The sequence below is a fragment of the Bubalus bubalis genome, chromosome 6 (genome assembly GCF_019923935.1).
Source record: "Bubalus bubalis isolate 160015118507 breed Murrah chromosome 6, NDDB_SH_1, whole genome shotgun sequence".
Classification (NCBI taxonomy): domain Eukaryota; kingdom Metazoa; phylum Chordata; class Mammalia; order Artiodactyla; family Bovidae; genus Bubalus; species Bubalus bubalis.
In genome coordinates this window covers 84,271,218-84,291,556 of record NC_059162.1, presented here as the reverse complement: position 1 = coordinate 84,291,556, position 20,339 = coordinate 84,271,218, and the positions used below count along the sequence as shown (strand labels likewise).

At 43.1% G+C, this 20,339-nt stretch overlaps 1 long non-coding RNA gene across 4 annotated transcripts; it reads left to right on the top strand.

The window, feature by feature from the left end:
* Positions 1-1,318: 1,318 nt before the first annotated feature.
* On the top strand, positions 1,319-9,158 carry LOC112585658. 4 transcript variants are annotated; one of them, XR_006551876.1, is made up of 4 exons: positions 1,319-1,504; positions 5,921-6,089; positions 7,743-7,852; positions 7,955-9,158. It is a non-coding gene; the product is annotated as an uncharacterized LOC112585658 (long non-coding RNA). The 4 variants fall into 4 exon arrangements; XR_003110163.2 differs by having other exon boundaries at positions 1,322-1,504; positions 6,007-6,089; XR_003110162.3 differs by lacking the exon at positions 1,319-1,504 and adding an exon at positions 1,528-5,243.
* The last annotated feature ends 11,181 nt before the right edge of the window (positions 9,159-20,339 follow it).

Genomic DNA, 20,339 nt, shown 5'->3' with positions numbered 1-20,339 from the left:
AAAAACCAAGGTGCCACTTCTCCAAGTGACCTTTCCCAATAACTTGTAGCAGCATCCCAAAGCTAGTTGGAACCATACTAAGTTATGGTGCAACAGGGGCACCTGGATGTATAATTAGAAGAGCTGAGCTCTTCATGACTTGGCTCCACCACTTCTCTGAAGGATTTTAAGTGACCCTCTATTCTCCCACTGTCCCACCCCCATACTGCCATCTGCCTGAACCAAGGTTTCCTCTTCTATGAAGAGTGAACTTGAAGTCCTACTTCATGGAAGTGTTATGAGAATCACATGCACATAGTAGGTGCTTAATAAACATGTTAAAGGTAGATTCTGAAATATAGATCTGAGTTGTTGACATAGGAAAATTTCTTTGAAGAAACAAAATGTACCAACTATTCCTTGTATCCTCTTGTCTTTATTTCCTCATATTCAAAATGAGAATAACATAAACAGTGTACGATGATAAAAATTAAATGAGGTAATAGTGTGTGTGTGCTGCTCAGCTGTGTCTGACTCTTTGTGACCCTATAGATTGAAGCCCACCAGGCTACTCTGGCCATGGGATTCTCCAGACAAAAATAATAGAGTGGTTTGCCATGCCCTCATCCAGGGGATCTTCCCAACCCAGGGATCAAACCTGTGTCTCTCTTTAGTCTCCTCCATTGGCAGGCAGGTTCTTTAGGTCGCCTGGGAAGCCCCAAAATAGCAATAGTAAGGTATCCATATTAGAATGCTGTTATTTGTCTATGAGGAGGGGATTAGCTAGAGAGAGTAGTTATCACAACTTCTACTAACGGGTCCTTCTAATCAGACACTCATCTCTCTCTGGCTCTCTCTACCCTCTTCTAAGGTCCTAATCTTCAAAAAACAGAAAACAGTAGACAAGGGCTTATAAGTTAGATTTGTTAGAGTAAAAGACAGTTTTTTCTTATTAAAAATCGCTGAAAGCTCCCTCTAGAAGGCATCGCATAGTACGCCGTTTAACTCTAGAAAAGATCCTGTCAGACAGGTATCACTATTCCCCTTTTTAAAGGATGACGAAATCAAGACTCAGAAAGAGCAAGTAACCTGTCCAAGGTCACGGGGCCACTCTTAGTGAAACAAGCTGCACTCCCTCGGACTAGCCTGGAGGAGGGATTTCTTTGATCCACGAATTCCCGAATTCCTGTATTTACTACCCCAATTCCCCACTCCCCAAAAGTTCATTCTCAGTGCCCTCGGGACTCCCTCTTCTTCTAACAGTTCCATAATTCTGGAGCTTAGAACTCAGACTCAGGAGCAGAGAGACGGCCCCCTGGACAAAACGGGGCCCTGCTTCTTCCCCTGGGTCGCTTTTCATGACCGGCAGTTTCTCCCCTTCTCCCTACTGCAATCTGGAACTCGCCTGTAGGTGGCGCCCTGATTCGCTCGGGGAACTTGAAGGGCGAGGACACCGGTCACCAGCGGCCTCCCCTCAAGGCCATTTTAAATAGTCCCTTGGCTGGCGCCCGGCACAGGAACCCTGGTAATGTGGACATGCCCTCCGCCCCCGCCCGGTCTCTCTTCCTCTCCCCCGCCTCGCCCCTCCCCTCCCGTCCCCTCCCCCCTCTGGCCGGTGCGGTGCGGGAGCAGTCTGTCCGCGCTTCCTCCGAGGTCGGGCTAGGGAGCGGATCTCCAAGCGCTCTAGGCCGAGCTTGGCGCTCCGAGGTGGTGCTTCGACCCTAGAGCCTGCGCCGGCCCTCCCCCTTCCCCCCTCCCCCACCCCCGGTGCTGCAGCTGTAGCGGGGGTGGAGGGATCGGGGGAAGAGTGTGACCCGTGAATGCTGGGCGGGGCGGGGCAGCTTTAAAAACTTCTGAAAGGCCACGTTCAAAGCCTCCAGGGACCGAACTTGGGCCGGAAGGCGGTTTCCACGGAGGGGGCCTAAAAGGGGGCGGAGGGTGCACCTGCAGGGCCGGGAGCGCGCTGCCTGGGAAGAGGGTCTGGGTTCCCGGGAACCCTGAAGCCCGGGCCCGGCACTCGGCACCTGGCCCCAGCCTCCTCCGCTCCAAGCCCTCGCCCCCTCGGGGAGCCAGCGGCCCCTCCCGGGACCTTGCTTTCATCCTCCCCGCGGGACGGCAGTGGGGCGGGGTGGGAGCCTTTTTGGGCCGCGTGTTCCCTGCGGGGTCTTCCTTCCCTCCGGCCCCTCCTTAAGAACCAGAGGTTTCGCAGCAAAGTTGAATTCCCGGATTTTAATTCCAGTCCACCCGGGTGGGAGACGGCTGAGGAAGTGGGACTCCTACCCCCATAAAAATCACTGGGGAGGGTGAGAAGGAGGAGAAAACGAGAGGAGGGGGCCCACGCTGGGGGTGGGGAGGTGGGTAGAGGGTGGCCAGGGTCGCATAGTGGCGAATCGGATAGTGGTCTGGGCGGGCGGCGTCTGTGCGCCTCGGCTGTGCCATCTGGGGGGCACATCGGGAGGGGCAACCGCTGGCCAGGGCCGCTCTTGAACAGACAGCTGACGCGGTCCCTCGCGGGGCAGAGGGGGAAGGACTAAAGGGATTTTCACTAGTATGAGGATCTCCAGGCCCAAAGTCCTTCCTATAGAGGCTCTTGAATTAATTAGGTAAATGATTTCCTTCATTGATAGTTTCTGAAGAAGACATTTTCTTGTACCTTCTGAAATTGAGCACTTTAGCCAGGTAGCAAATACAGGGAGGATCCCCTTAAGACGGTGTCCACTCCTGTGGCCTCTCGGGGTGTGAAGTGATGGGTGGGTTAGTGGGAGCACTTGGGGATACGTAGACATGGAATCGAACAAAGTTCGTGAGTTAGTTAAGGAAGAAAAAGAGCTACTGAAAATAGAGTCGCTTGAAAATAAACAACATAAAGTTTATTATTTTGCTTGGAGTCCTTTTCCTTGATCTGAGAAAGTAAAATAAGTGAGAATTCGGTTATTTTTGTCCAATTAGCATTTATTACATTTTCTCAAAGGTCTTGAAAGAATTATTTTAGTAAATTTTAAGAACAGTAGTGCTGGCATTACAGAGATGAGGCGAACCGATCGCTAGGCTCCAGGAGAGTTTAGCTGCAACGCTAACTCTTCAAATTTAGTGTCAACTTTACTTATTTTAAAAAAAAAAATAGGGCAACGTTTTTATTAACTCATAACTTTAGGAGGTAGGGAACAGTAAGAAGGAAAGAGACCTAAGGAAAAATAAAGCAATGAGAACAAAAAGAAACGAGATTGATTGTAACAGTCTGATCTTCAGTGAGTCCCAAGTCAGCATTCTAATACAGTGCACATTTCTGGTGGCCTTGACTTTACCTGCAATATTGGTGGGCCCGGTCTCTAAGCGCTTCCTAAGAAAGAACAAGCTTAAGCAAAATGTGTTCTCTTTTGTGAAGGTCTAGCACTTACTTAATGAAGTTGCTCCAACAGAAAAAGGGGTCCTCCTGCTCTCGGGTGACCTGAGCAGATTTTACTGCTGTAAAATCGGCAGGTGTGCGCAGCATCCGCAGCGCAAGAGCCCGGACCTGGTGAGCCAGAGTGCCGATGACCGGAGTACCTTGCCCTGGCATCTTAGCAGACAAGAACTGGCACGTTGAAACTGTCCATGTGATGGACAAAGGGATCAAGTTTCTTACAGACATGCCCACTTTGCAGTCCAACATTCTCCTGTATACAGGGTGAAAGCAACATTTTTATCCCTTAAGACTAAAATGTAACCTTTAAAAGGAGTTGAAAGCATGGTCAGGGCTCACAGGTCAAGTACAACTTATCTGGTAAAGAGCAAGAAACTTTGTAAAAGTTGGAATTGCCAGTCAAAGAGATAGTTTAAGATGCTACAAATAGCCTGGTCACCACAAGAGAACCAGAAATACTTGGGGGTGCATTTGTGTTTGTGAAGGGGGCAGGTAATTGAGACTTGGTTTGCTATTGTTTGAATGATTTGAGGTTTACGGAAAGCAGACCTTATTCTCATGAAGCTGGAAGGCTGTACTTTCTGGGCAAAATACTCTTGGTGATTTCACCCTCAGAGTTGTGGGCTCTAAGACCTTTGCAAGCACCCTTGACCAGAGAAATCACACATCTAGCAAACTGCAACTTTTCTCTTGAGTTCATTATACAAAATGCACAAACCTTGATTGTTAAATAATTTAGGTGGTGTTTTCTCTCAGAAAGAAAACTCCAGGGAGAATTTCTGGAGATAAGGGCTACATTAGAGCCCATTCCTTACCAGTGGGGCAGGGGGTCAGACAACATTCTGGCACAAACACACATCTTTGCCTGAACCGGCACCTACATTCCCACCCTGGGTGCACACACTGCCAGCTGAAGAACAAAAGTTTATCCACCCCAAGTGGATAAGGAGTAAGGCTTGATGCAGAGTTCAAACACAAATGCACAAAACACTAAAGGGCGCGGGGGCGGGGCGGGGGGGGGGGGGGGGCGCTTAACTCTGAGTGTTAAGAAGGGTTACCTCCAAGCAGCCAGGGACTTCCAGCAAGCAGTGAAAAAGAGCCCCAGAGGTCTGCAACCTGTCAGCTCCAGGGGTAGTCCCGCCAGCCCCACAATATCGGTGCTGTGGTTCAAAAGTTGGAAACTGCGGTTTTTAATTGAGTCAGGGTCCTGCCTCCCCGTTTCCTCTTCAGCGGCCCCGCTCGGTAAGCGGATTTGCTTTTCCATGCATCGCTGGCAAGTTGCTTTTAGGAAACCTAGCTTCTGCGAAACGTTTTAAACATGGTAATATATTGCAGCCTTATGAAATCCCCCTCCAGAAGTGCGTGAAAGAGGCTCTGTTTTCCTGAAGGATTTGGGGACTTTACTATCTGAGCAAAGGCTGGCTCAGAATCCTAGGAAGGCTTGGATTCACTTCACATCCACTCACGTGAAGGCAGCGTATTTTGTTTTTGGTTTTGTTGTTTGGTTTGGTTCTTAACGCCTAGAAGATTTTAAACTCACATAATACTCCCTCGAAAAGAGGTGGGGGGGACATTGAACGTGTTTCCTTCTCTCCAAGATACCCTAGAAGGTATTTGTCTGGGAGAAGCGATGCTGAGCTGGTGGAATCACCAATTAATATGGAGAACTAGGCCGTCTGGGCCAAGTTCCCCAGGCATGGAGACGCGGAGGGGAGGGGATAAAAGTCTCTCACAAGTCGCCACTAGGAAAGAGGGTGGCAGAGCAGAGAGCCCCTTCAAAAGTTCAGCTGTGCTGGGCGTCTGATCTTCCTTCCAAGACCGCTCGCCAGGGAGCCCCGCGGGTTTCAGCTTCCACTCAAAAGTAAGGGTTGGTTCTGCGGCGTCGCCCCCCTCCTATTCCTAGGGACCTGCCAGGCCGTTGACCGAGACCCGAGCGGCGCGGGGTCAGCCCCGGGGTCAGAGGGCGGCGCCGGCCGCTGCGCGCCTCGGTCAGCAGCCTGGCGGTCGTGACCTTGTTGATCAGCTCCTGCGACTCCTGCTCCGTCCCTCCGCCCGCCCTCGCCCCCGCCCCCTTCCAAGACCTGGAGCGGGGGATCCTCGACCTGTCTTTCCGGTCGGTGAGGACGGAGGGTAGAGCTGAAGGGATTTATTCTCAAATTCCCCCAATACCTCTGCAACAGGGGAAGTCCGCGGGCCACTGGGGACCGTGAGCAGTGAGGTCCTCGCGGGGACTCCGTGGAGGTCTCGGAAAACTATGCGAGGCCAGGCGCCGGCGGCTTGTGTTGCCAAGTTGCTGCGGAGGCGCGGAGGAATGAAAATCGCCAAGGTTCCCCCCATTGCCTCCGGAAAAATTTTAAAGTCCCTATATACTTTATATATATACAGGGACCTTGGGTTTCCTTTCGGCACCTTACAGAGCCTCTTTAGAGGGAGTGTGTCCATGATGGAGAGAGTGGGAGTCCCCACGGGCGAAAAGGAGGAAGGCAAACAGGTGTTATGAAAGGCAGCACACCCTCTTCTATTGATTTATTTATTTAGGAGATTGTGTTAATCAGATTGACAAAGTGGAGTCGAGCACGCACTAACTAGCGCTCGGAACACAACTTTTCTTCCTGCGCTTTCAGCAAGACGTCGTCTGGCTAACGAACTGAACCCGGCGCGTGCAGCCCTCTCAACTTGGAGTTGGACTTCACCCTCGGCGCCGCAGGTCTGCCAGCCCTGGATGGGGCGGTCTCTTCCCGGCTCCTGGTAGAACGATTAGTGCACCTGGGGCTTCGGGTGCCACGGGAAGGAAGAAGTGGGACCTTACTTTCCAACATGCAGTGACCGACGCCTGCCAGCTTCCACCTTGTTCTGGAAACAGCTAATCTCCACTTCCTCTATAAAGCTTAACTACAGCTCGCCTCCAATCCCAAAATGCAAACCCTATCGGGATTGCTCCCTTAAGCATTCCTTGCCTGTGACCCTTCCTAAAGCCTGGTTCAAGTCTGCACTCTAGGGGGTCATTAAGAGAGGAGGAAAAAGTCAGAATGTTGCTTTTCCCCTGTAAACTAATAATGACACGAAGGGAGCACGCCAGAGATTTGCAATTGTTTTGACCCCATAATTCAATGACAGAGACTAGGCCTGAGGTAACAAATTGTGTAGGAAAGAAAGTACCACAACAGAACAGGCAGAAACTGATTCCTTGCAAACTTCTACCCAAAGAAAGTATTGGCTTCCTACCACCTGGACAGTCAGGACACTCATTAATAAGGATGCACTCAACATACAGACCCGATATTACACATTTGCATTGCCCTGGTCAAGTGGAGGATTCTCCAACTTCACCACTATTGAATGTATGGGAATGGAGTTTGGTAGAGAATGTTTTGGTTCATTCTTAATAAAGACTGCTGTGCTCCCTGCTTTAAGCTGACATCATAAAAGCCTGATAAAGTGCTTAGAGGCCTTAGTTGAAATTCAGAAGCAGTTCAAAGATCCCTCTATTATATCTGCCCTTGCTTTCCCTGTATTTACACTGGAGTAATAATAACCTCTAACATTTATTGAGCTGTTGGTTACATGTGCCACGGTCTGTTCCCAGCACTTTAATATGATAACTCGTTTATCCTGACAACAGCCCTATGAATTAGCTGCTATTATAATCCCCATTTTATAATGTGGGAAACTGAGGCGCAACTAAACTAAGCAATTTGGCTATGATTACTCAGCTGATGCATGTGAAAATTAGTTAGTGGTCTGGCCCTAGCACCCACACTCCTGACCACTCATGACACAGACAAGAGGAATGTCAAAGAGTGGTCTCTGCCTATGACCCTGCTTGGCGTTGTTTTTCAAAAAAATAGACGAGTAATTAATCTCCTTAATTCAGTCAATCTTGACAGCCAATATGGCGCAGAAGAACTCTTAGATCTACTAAAAACTTATTTTCTCTAAATTATCCAAGTAATTTAATGCATTTCACAGATTATAAACAAGAATGTTGAAAATTGTTCCAATCCCAAAATTATATTGGCTGATCCTTGAAAATAGTCTCTACCCCAAAAAATATAATTACAAGACTACAATGTCATTTTCAAAGAGCATTCATTATATACTATCTATACTTCAGAACTGGGACAATAGCAGCTCTTAATATAGACACAATCTTTATTGTTAAGAACTCAGGCATACTGGACTCATCACTTTCATCACCACCAGTTTAAATAGATGCCACCTGAAGAATGTGACCTCTTTTTCTCTCTACATTAAAACTTCTTCCCTGTACCCCATCATTATTCCCTCCTAGCTAAAATCATGTTAGTGCAGAATAAAAAGATCTTAGAAAGCATATCATTTACCCTCTGTGATTTTACAGATGAGAAAAGAGGGCCATAGCAAAAGAGACCTGCTCAAGTTCACAGACCAGGACTCCACTCTGAGTTCAATCCTTCTCCCAACCCGAATTCATCCTAAGAGTTCATAAAGGTATTTTCACTGACAGCATACTTAAAAAAAAAAAGTTTTAACAACTCTTTTTGACCCACGATATATAAAGAAGGGGCTGTCTTACGCCTTTCTTCCTTTCAGATGTGTTCCTGGAATGTCTTCACCAGATGTTTACCCAAGAAATTACAGTCGCAGAGTCTTCAACATGTGCGTGCATTTTGAAAGCAGCATTTAAGATCTGAACTCAATTTATGATTTTCTTTTCCTTATTAAAAAAATAAAAGGGTGGGGGCATGTTAGTTTTGCCTGCAAGTGAGTCTTTACCGAGTCTGTGTTAACGTCACTCACTTTCACTCTGCGACGTGCTAGTCTCACAGTCTAGTTTTGTTCAGACTTTATTTTGCTCCAAGCTCCCTTACAAGCCACTTGTCCACGCTGCAAAAGGTGGGGGTAGTGGTTGGGGTGAGGGGCTCTTTGGCTCTTTTTTCCCCCGGTTCCTATATGTGATGCAATCTGGAATCATTTCACTTGGCCCTCCGCGCGCGCAGAGACGCGCGCGCACACACACGCACACACGTGTACCATGCATGTGTGGGCCCCTATAGAACGGTGTGGTCGCGCGTTTGTGATTTAAAGTGGCAGGACCGAGAGCCGGACTGAAGTCGTGAATTATTTTGCGTGATCAATCAGCCCGATCGTCTGCACACTGTACTGGCATTATTCACCCGAGTGCTCGGCGGTTACGGCGGACGTGCACTGCGGCAAAAACGTCCTCGGAGCCGCTAATTTTGTGGCCACTGCGGCGGCCGCGGCGGCGGCGGCGGCGGCGACGGCTTGGGGGCGCGAGCACAGATTGATTTTTCAAGATCACGTCTCCTTCAGTGCGGGTCGCCAAATCGAATCGAGTTGAAGCCTCACTGGATGCATGCGGATTAGGTTTTGTACCTGAGATTGTTAAAATCCATTTTTTTTTTTTATTCCTTTAGAAAGACGAGCAGAGCCGTTAGTGCAGGAAAGGAGATATACCTTTTCTGTTTTATTTTCCTTTTACGTTTAGGGGGAAAAAAATGAAAATGGCTACCACCGCTTCTTGAGCATAGGGGAGGCCAGACCTTTGCAGACTGGGAAATGATGCTCGAAATCCTTTCTTCCTTCCATCCCTCCCTCCCTCGCCCTCATCCTCTGCTCTGAGACAGCCTAGGGAGAAAAATGGTCATATGCACTTGCGCGGGTCATTTGTCCTCACTCTCTTTTCTAACGACAACTAGTTACCTTTTTTGTTTTTTCTTTTGACAAACTGATCCTTTTTATCTGGTTTCAAATTTTTAATAAAACGTGTCCGGAACATGTTTGATTTGTCTTCTGCTTAGACACCCAGCCTTGCAATGGTTGCAAAGCGGCAGGGTGGGGGTGGGGGCAATCTCCGACCGGATCTGTAGAGCTCACCTGGGCTGCAGACACAGCCCAGTGGTTACCCAGACTTTTGCGGAGGGGGAAGGCGGGTGGGAAGGCTAATTAATAAACTAGTTACCAGATGTGTATTGATGCCTGCGCGTTTTTGAAAAGCACATCCAGAATTTCACGTGCTCGTGATTGTATTGCTCTTCCGAGCATATGGATCACCCCAGACCAATCATTTACATTTAAAATGTGGGGTTCGAAAGACAGGAGAGACGGTTTGGCGTCGCACTTTGCAGGATAAAACCTGAGTATCTCTCCAGAGGGTGGGAAACCTTTTCCATTCCTGAAGGTGGCATGGACCTATTTATCCCGGATTTTTACTTCTCCCCGAAGCAGCAAAGCAGGTCCTATTTGCCAGATTCGGAAAATAATTGCGGTGTCTATATGTAATGACACAATGTTGCATAATAATAACTTAAGCAACCGTGCTTTTGTTTACGGTGATGTAACTTTCCCAAAGTTTGTTTGCAGCTTTAAAGGGTTTAAGTGCAGAGCAGAATGCCTGTGAGCAGCTGCCCTGAAGAAAGTGAGCGTGATTCAGCCCTCCGGTTTGGGATCTGCAGTTCCCATCTTGAGCTGCAATCCCAACTTGTAGGTCCCGGGAGCAGGGTGGAAGGCAGAGGCAAAGCAGAAGACTTGGCTTTACCTGATAAAGTCTGCCTGAATTGTCCACGACTTGGAAGAATACTCCTGTTCAAAGCAAATTAAAAAGTCAGAGGCAGCAGTGCTGAGAAAATCCAGCTCAGTTAAATGGGAGCATATAACATAGTTGAAATACAGCTTTTTAATGAGCGTGTCTCAAGTAGTAAAAATGAGTGCAAATGAATTCAAAACCAACCACCCCATTTGCTCCAACATTTCAAACATACTGAGTCTGTCATGTGTTCCGGCTGCTGTTTCACAGCCCATGATGTGTAGACAGTGCACAGTTTCTACATTATAATGACTTGGAGATAAATGAGTGTTTTAATTCAGTCATTAGAGACAAATGAAAGTAGGTTATACATCTAGGTCCACAGAAAGGCGGCCTAGCAACCCAGAGGAAGCCCACACTCTTCCAGACAGCAACACCTCCACTGTCCTTTTTTCTTAAAGACCCGGACTGCAGGGCCTCTGAGTTGGGCATGAGTCTGATTTATAACTATAAAAGTGATAGACCAAAATGTATTGGTTCACACATGGACATGGATGTATGAAAACTAACAAATAAGTCTTTGTTAGCTATTAGGCAGGGCTGTAAACTTGGGAAATGCATCCCTAAAGTTTATCTTAATTAATACTTTTTGTGATTAATACTCTTCTGTACAACCTTGATTCGCCATTTACAGAGACCCTATTCAGGCAGGAAAGTTAGTTTTTAAAACTTTTGTGGTATCAAAGTTGTTTTTGTTTTTTTTTTTTAAGGGGAAAAATCACAAATCAAGCTCTCTTATATGTTATAGGAAAAATTAGTAAAATTCTTAATGTGTTGTTGTTTTAGAATTAAAGTCAACAGGCATCTCCTTTGATGAAAATAAATATCTGAATACTATTTGCATTAATTATGGTGTTTTCTTAATTGATCATGTTTTTATTTTCAAAGTAACTATTTCTGATAGTGAAAAACTTCAGATTTTCTCATAATGGGATTGTGGGGTTGCTCTATCAGTGAAGTGCTTTTAAATTTTCAATTTAGATTGTTATGTTAAACTTTCATATCATGAACTGTGAGAATATAAAGTTTTTTTTAGTTGTCTGTTTTTGTTTTTGATGTTAAAGTTAATTCTAACTATTTTATCTACAGTTCATGAAAGTCTATTACTATTGCACCTAGCATATCCATTAAGACACATAGTAAGTAATGCTATGTAATACATTTTTTTAGAAAAATTAAAGCAAAGGACATGAGCAAATTGAGACAACTGGAATGATCAAGTAACAATATCACAGCAATACAGACACTTGTAAAATTATATATTTGAGTCATTATTCACATTCAAATTTACAAAAGAAAAACGAGGAGAATGAGTTTTTATAAGCCTTTCCAATTAACACTTAGCTGGGGAATAAACAGGTGTCTGTGTCACTGTTATCCACTAAGAAAAACTCTTTTCCTGGTCACACTATACCCTCCCCCCAAATTCAAATAGTATTTTAACAAGTACTGATACTGACCTTGCAATGAGTCTTTCAACTATCTGTAATATATAAAATTCAACTGTATAGAAACTAAACTGAACACGAATTGTTATGTTTTAATACACTTTGAAGCAAGTGTCATGCATATCATGTTTTCAGGTCTTACTCAAATACTATGGTTCTACATAAGAATGTAGGGTTTACTGCAATCTGATATTCAAATAGAGACTTTGAAAAGTTAGTCCTACTAACATAAGGATTAGGTTTGGAAGGAGAGCAGTGAGGTAGGATGTACCTTGCTATTTGGTACAATGTCATGTGTCATATGTTTTGAATGACCTGGAGAAGGTATTCTGCTCTGGCCTTCTGGCAAATAAAGTAACCCAGCCTTGCCAAGAGTCACTTGCCTCTTTGAAGACCAGATCATCACTTACTTGTCCCGAGTCCATAGAATATAACGGAGTGCCAGGCTACCGCAGCATCCAGTAAATGTTTCCCAGGCTTGAATTTATTTGATAGTTCTTAATTTTTGACAGTAAGTGTAAATTTAGGGAGTGGATAGGCTTAGTAGAAATACTTTGGCAGAAAATCAATTCGGAAAATTTTGTTTCTATCTGTTATCTCGTGACAAATTAAAATATATTTGATTTATTGTTAACTTTATAGCTCTTGGGCGGGCTAGCAAACTAATAGGAAAAATGTTAAAACCAGAAACACTTACCATTCTTTGGCTTCTTTCTTGAAGCACTTCTTTTTTCAATATACCAAAAGCATACCATGTACCATACAAACTTTAATTTCCCGGCTCTTGGCCTGGCCCTGCTTGCTACAAGCTGGCCATTTCAAGCATCCTCGCCAGACTAAAGCACTCTTTATAATTGGTTCTCCTTGCTCTCATTTTGGTTTTCTTTAACACAAAGTAAAAATTATGCCAAACTGCCAAAATTTATTGAAGGCAAATGCCATTCTTTCCAGCATTACTTTACTAAACAAGGCATGAGTGATTGAATGAATCTTAATACCTGCAGTAAACCAAGGCATTATTCTTGCATATTAAAACTCAGAGTATTTTTCCAAACAATTTGTTTTGCATTTGTGTGATCTAAAATAGAACTAAGATCTAAGAACTCCTTTTCTTCACCCATTAAAAATAATGGCCTTCAGGGATCATTTGTTGTCTTCATAGATATACAATCTGCTGATGCAGCATAACACATAACTTTCAGAGTGAAGAAAATGAGGTATATAAAAAAAGGAAAACAGCATCACTGTGTATTTTTATGATTTTAGAATACTACATTATTTATATAAAGAATATTATATAAAGCCAGAAGTAGACTATTTGCATCCCAATTAAGGAAAAACTCCACTTAATTATATATGAGTTTTCTAAAGTTTTCTCATGAAATATGAGTGATATTAATATGGTGATATTTAATTTTTTTAACATTGTAGATAAAAGGATAATAATTCTGATCAGAACATCTTTAAAAATTTCTTTAATGTCATAGTTCTACCATATTAATTGGCAAGCTAATGACCTGAAGACACTACATGATGAGTAGTTTTCATGGTTCAGGGGAAACGGTGGACAAATACTTTTCAGTGTAAGGAGAAGTTTAGTACAGTATTGTTTTCCAAGATGAAATAAGTTTGATCTAAATGTCTTTTGTTCCAAGTTAGGTTCTGGGACATCTTGACTACTTTTCCCACCGTTAAAGAAAAACACAGCAAAGCAGAGAAAGAATAGGCAACTTGTTTTGAACACCTACAGTCCGTTCTCTATATTGTTGTTGGTTAGTGTAAGTTTTTTAAAACAAAGACTGATCTTGTTACTACCTTAAGCTCTTCAATAGCTCCCCATTAATGTCAGGATAAAGTGCAAAATCTTAAAAGTTGGTCACTCAGCCTAGAGTGTTCTGACCCATATTTACCCCTTCAGCCTTCTCTTGGTACCTGCCTTTCCACTAGTTCACAGTCCATTTTATTTCTTTTTTCAACTATTACCCCAGCCTTCCTTCTCCCCATTCCCATTCCCCTTGGATAAGTCCTGTTTATCTTTAAGAGAGAGAGAGAGAAAAAAAAACTGCTCTGACATTCAAAAAGCATTTCCAAAATAAATGAAGAATGGAATGGATGAACTCATATACCAAAGAGAATATGCAGAATTAGAGACTTTTAGAATTTCAAAGGACCTTAGATATCAACTAACTTAAAAACATCTTTTTCAAATGGGCAAACTGAGAGTGGTCCTGAAAATTCAAGAGACTTTAAAGATTACATAGCTAATAGGAGAAGTGAGAATAGAATCCAAGATTCGTGATGCTCATGAAAACAACTCTGTAAATGAACTGTCATTAAATAATTTGTTCAATTTTCCCCCAAAGACAAACTAAAATTCCCATTTCCTCCTCAAAAAATTAAAAATAGAATTACTATATGATTCAACAATTCTAAGTATATACCCAAAAGCATGGAAAGCAGGGACTCAAACAGAAATTTATACACCATGTTTTTAGCAGCATTATTCACAAAACCCAAAAGGTGGAAACAATCCAAGTTTCCATCGATGGATGAATAGATAAACAAAATATGGTACATACTTATAGTGGAATATTATTCAGCCTGAAACAGGAAGGAAAATCTTATACATGCAGGACCATGCATGAATTTTGAAGACATTATGCTAAGTGAGAGAAGCCACTCACAAAAGTGCAAAAACAGAATCATTATTCTTAGATAAGATTCCTAAAGTAGTCAAGTTCATAGAGGCAGAAAGTAAAACAGTGCTTGTTAGGGACTGTGGGGTGAAGGGAACAGGGAGTTACTATTCAATGGATACAGAGTTTCAGTTTGGAATGATGAAAAAAGAGATGGATAATGATAAGGGTTGCACAACAATGTGAATATACTTAATGCTACTGAACCATACATTATAAAATGGATAAAATGGTAAATGTTATGTATTTTACCACAATTAATTTTTTAAAAAGATTACCATTTTCCTAATGGATCTACCAGTACAGTGTCAGATTGTACCCTATCTCCCTACCCTTGACACACACAGGCATTTTTTTTTTCCTGTGATATTTATGGTTAACTCATAATTCTGATTCTTAGCCTATTAACTGCACTTTGAAGCAAGTCACCTACTTATTATTGCTAGTGTATCCAACACAATAACAACAATCCCAAATCTATACATTTCTTTGCTGGAGTTCCCTTTGCTGATTCCAGTTTTGTGTGTGTTTTTTTTTAACTTTACAATATTGTCTTGGTTTTGCCATACATCAACATGAATCCACCACAGGTATACATGTTTTAAGTCACTTAATGAAAGAGAAAGAAAGGTCAAGGGAGGCTGGAGAGCTCTGAAGGGATAGAGGATGGATGGGAGAGTGTGAACTCAGTATCCATGCCAACTGGGTTGTCCAGTTCCTATTTCCTTCCTATCCATACTATCTTGGGGGGAATGGGATGTTATCTTAAGAGTGAGTGTAAAAAACCCTAGGGTCAGGACTTCCCTGGTGGTCCATTGCAGGGGATGTGGGTTTGATTCCTGGTCTGGGTACTAAGATCCTACAAACTGAGTTTAAAAAAGAAGATGAAAAGAAAAACCCCAGGCTAAAGGGGCCAACCTCAATTGGTTTCTCCTTTGTCGCTGATGTTTTGGACCTATAGACACTGATGTCAGACCAGGTACATCCTAATTTAGCAGTATCCAGAGCACTAGTTCCACCAGCCCAGGGCACTCTAGCTAATAGTTCAGGAGTTTTAGAAGCAACACACTCCCTCTGTCCTTATGCTGGCTGGAGTCTTACCCAGGGATTGAGTATATGGTTCTGTGTCTCATAGTGAAGCTTGTCCTCTTTACAATACTGGTTTGTGTACATGTATGGCAGCGGTGGTGATGCTGGTGGTGAGAGCTTATGTGTTAAAATCTTGCAGACCTCAGAATGTCTGTGTTGCTTTTGAATAACTTTTCTTGAATTTGCATTTTATAATGATATGAATATTACATATTTCATACGTTTTTACCTTTTCTTTTTTAAACTGATAAGGAAACTCAAAGTCGAAATTGCAACTCAACCCTAGATAAGTACGTAGAGTCTCACTGTATGTATCCTGGATACTAACTTCGGCCTTGACTTTACCTTATTTCTATGTTAACAGTTTCTTTCTCTCTCTCTCTCTCCCCCCATATATATATATGGGCTTCCCTGGAGACTTAGATGGTAAAGAAACTGCCTACAATGCAGGATACCTGGGTTCGACCCCTGAGTGGGGAAGATCCTCTGGAGAAGGAAATGACAACCCACTCCAGTATTCTTGCCTGGAAGAATTCCATGGACAGAAGAGCCTGGTGGGCTACAGTCCATGGGGTCACAAAGAGTCAGACATGACTGAATGACTTTCGCTCACTTTGGAGATATATTGTGTGTGTGTCTACATACAGTTATACAGACAGAGATAAAGAGAGATACACACATACACATCCCTACTCAAAAACATTTCTGAATAGAGTCAGAATAAATATGACCAACTACATATCCATGTTCTTTATTCTGTGCTGTATGATAAACCACTGTTGGTGGGACAGGCCTTCATAGAACAGAAACCTAAATTTTTGTACAGTTTCACACTCATGATTTCATTGAATCCTCACAAAACTTCAATATGTAAGCAGGGCTGATGATACTTAAACATTTTTCAGAGAAGGAAGCCAGAGGGAGAGGTTGAACTGTCTAAGGCCACAACGAGCAGAGACTAGAAAGCCAGATCCATTCACAGCTCTTCACACGAATTTGCAGTTCTAAACAGCTGCTCTCACCCCACCCTCATTTATTTTTCCTGAAAATTATCACTGAACTGTCTGAACACGTTTAGGTAAATCTTTTAGGTACCCGCCTGGATTTTATAGTCGTCCATTCGATTTAGATAATTAACCGTTTTCTTTCTCCTCTCAGATTCAAGAGCAGTATTTCTTCACTTTCCCAGGCCTCTTTTCAACTTTGATATCAGAGATAGTTATTCACTCCTTTCCCATTCCTGCAAAATATCCTTTGCATGATGTAATGAAACTGGCACTGAACTGAGGATTAATTCTTTACCAGCTGTAAGACCATGAGCTTCACTCGGCTAGTTTCAGTTTTATCATCTGTAAAACGTGGTGGCCGGGGACTTCTGAGTTCCCCTTCCCCTTTCCTTCTGTGAATTGGGTACTTTGCTACCTTCACTTTAGTTATGACACAGATTTCCTCTCTCTGGTTAGCCCAGCAGCTCAGTTGTGCGACACCATCTTTGGTATTGAGGAATTTCTGCAGTTTATCACGGTGTGTATCTATGCTGCTCAATTGCAGGTGTGCCCAACTGCTCAGTCATGTCCAACTCTTTTGCAACCCCATAGGCTGTAGCCCGCCAGGCTCCTCTGTCCATAGGATTTCCTAGGCAAGAATACTGGAGTGGGTTGCCATTTTCCCCCTCCAGGGGATCTTCCCAACCCAGGGATTGAACTTGTGTCTCCTGCCTTGGCAGGGAGACTCTGTACCACTGAGCCACTGGGAATAAGAAGGATGGGTCTAGGGTGGAGGAAACAAAGAGCTGTTATTCAGTGGGTGTTAAGTTTCAGCTATGCTAGATGAATAAGTTCTAGAGATCTGTAGAATACAGTGCATATAGTTAACAATACTGTACTGTGCCCTTCACGATTTAAGAGGTTAGACCTCAAGGTAAATGTTCATACCACAAACAAAAGTGGAGGGGCACAAGGAAGCTCTGGGAGGTGTCGGATATATCTATTACCTTGATTGTGGTGATTGATCATGGGTGTTGGTATATGGCCAAGCTCATCAAACTGTATACATTAAATACGTGCAGTTCTTTGTATATCAATTATATCTCAATAAAGCTTTTCTATTTTTTTAACAATGGATCCATGTGTTTGCCTTTGATTATGATTAGAGCCCTCTAGTACTTAAAAAAAATTGAAGCCTGAACTTCTTCCTAAGTCAGAAATCATAGCTAGAGCTTTGGAGAGGAATGCTAAATGAATTGGACTGTTATCAACCACTCACCAAGTGAATGACCTTGAGTGACCACTGTGGTTTCCTGAGCCTTAGTTTCCTCAATTGTGCGGTTAGAATGACAATGGCTGACCCACCTAGAAGGAAAGGTAAAGGTGAGAATGTGTGTGGAAGGTCTGTGAAAAGCAAACTCAACGTCCTACTATTTTATTACTTAAAATTTCCATCCAGTGATAATGCCATGTCTTGCAACAGCCATACTCCTGGCCTTGTGTTTTATCAGACTGAAAGGTTGGAATGCCCACCATTTGTTCATCTATTCATTCACATGTGAATTTGCCCAACATTCATTGAGGATCTACTATGGCCCTTTGCTTATAGGAATCCAGGAAGGAATGAAGTCATCGCGCTTCCAAGGAGCTCATGGTCTAGCAGACAAATGGACAAATAAATAATTGATATACAAACTGATGGGTCTTCCCTGGTGGCTCAGACAGTAAACAATCTGCCTGCAATTTGGGAGACCGGGGTTCAATCCCTGGGTCTGGAAGATTCCCCAGAGAAGGGAATGGCTACCCACTCCAATACTGTTGCCTGGAGAATTCCATGGTTAGATGAATCTGGCGAGCTACAGTCCTTGGAGTGCAAAGAGTCAGATATGACTGAGTGACTAACACTTTCATACAAATTTATATACAATGTGAAGAGAGAGCTGTCCTAAAAATGAGTATAAGACACTAGAGATCATGCTGGAGGGACAGATGGATTCTGCCAGCGGAGTTAGGAAGTAGTATTCGGTTCTTGAAAAAATGAGTGGAACTCATTTTTTAAGGGATTTCTAGACAGAAAAAAATCACACAAAGGAAGAGAGGAATGAACATGTATGCTATGTTCAGAAAATGATGAGAAGAGATGAGTTATTTAGTGTGTTGGGATGAGCAGGTCACAGAATTGAGGCAAGAGGAGAGTCTGGAAAAGGAGGCTGATAATAAAAGCAAATGTAATCTGTACCAAGTTGGGGGAAAACCATAACATCTTTATAGAGAAAATTATCCAAAGATCTCATGAGATTATTTTGTAATCTTGATTATTAGTTGTAGTAAATGCTAGGCTGCTATATCAGAGACCTCGGAACCAGAAGTTTAAATTCGATCTAGGCTACAGGAGCAACTTTGCTCCCTGAGATCACTTAGGGACCAAGGTCCTTCCATCTTGCCGCTCTCTTGTCTCTGAGGGTGCAGTCCTGCTCTTTGTCATTGAAGTCTGGTCTCTGACATGGCCTCATGGAAGCCCTTAGAGAGGCCAAAAATTTACAACAAGTTTCTTTTAAGCAAGTAACATGGAACTTGCACTCAGCTATCCTGCTTCCATCCTACTGAGAAGAACTTAATCATGTGTCATCCCTATCGGAACTGGAGGCTGGAAAATATAGACTCTAATTGTTCATCTATGTACCCAAAAGTAGAGAACAGATTTAGGTGGGGATAGTAGACTGCCACAACTTGCTTATTTGGAAGCCTCTTCAAATTCTAGATTTAAATTTGCTTCTAGTATTTATCCTTTATATTGCCGTGTTATGTATTATCCTTTATATTGCCATGTTAGACCTCTAAATGCCAGTGTTCATTACTTACCCTAAAAAGTTCTTTGGATGATCTAGGATTTACCCAAGCAAATCAAGAAAATGTGAATTATACCTTTGTGTTCAACATTCAATTTAGTACAGACATTTAAAGTTATTATTAGAAAAATATAGTGATTCTGAATTATCTTTCTATTCTGCAAGACTCTGATGTTCTAGTCTCCATATCAATGCCCTGCAAGAGGATTAGGTTTTTATTTGGGTCAACAAAGCAAAATTCCTGGAAGAGCCTACTATTTTCAAGGCATAAAGCCAGCCTATGTGGAAACGTGAGGCTCTCAAATGGGTTGACAACTCAACCACCCTATTTAAGGTACAGCTGTTTTTCAATGGGGCTGAAGTTACTAGAACACAAACTCAGGGAGTGGAAAGAGCTAATAGAGAGTAAACAGTCAATCTATGTGAGCTACTGTTATGGTTGCTGTTATTATTTTTAAACTATTTAATATTGTAGGTTTAAGGATATAGAAGTAGCAATTTGCGAGGTGGGGGAGGTAAGAAGAGCTTCTTTCACTAACAGATCTTAAATGTCATGTAGATATTTGGACTTTGGGAAGAATGTGGAAACACTGCACTCTTACGTTGTCCCTATTGATCAAAGTCCCTGAAATGAATGTGAATGATGTGTCTCTCGCTTGCTTCCACACCTCTCTCCTACTCTCTACTCTTCCCTCCTTTGTTCTCTTGCTCATTCATTTCTTCTGTGCTATAGTTCAAGACTTCATCTTCTCTCGCCTTGTTCTAACTGGTCTCTTTGCCTCCACTGCTACCGTGATCTTTCTACCTTGCACATCTTACCTTGCCTATCTTTTGGTTAAACACCTTTGAGGCCTCTCCAGTCCCTCAAGCAAAACTCATAAGGCTCTCCACCATCTTGCCTCTGTCTGCTTTACCAACTACATCTCTAGTTACTAGCTAGTGCAATGAGCCACAATCGAACCCCACCCGATTCTCTGGCCCATTGCATACGCTGATAGCACCGTGCTCTCCTAGACAGGAGTACTCTGCCTCTCAATTGTTCACCTGACAAATGCATACTTTTAGCCCAACACTAATGTCACTTTTTTTTTCTTTTTATCTGTACACCCAAGCAAGATCAGTCATCTGTATTCCTACTGCCCTTTATGTATATCTAAGTTAGAGATGGCACTTACTATATTGTTATTTACCTTTATGTCTTGTCTCTGCCATTGGACTGAAAGCTTCTTGGAGGCAGGGATAATATCTTATTCTCTGTTTCCTTAGCTCTTAACACATTCAGTGTACCCAGAATACGGGTGTA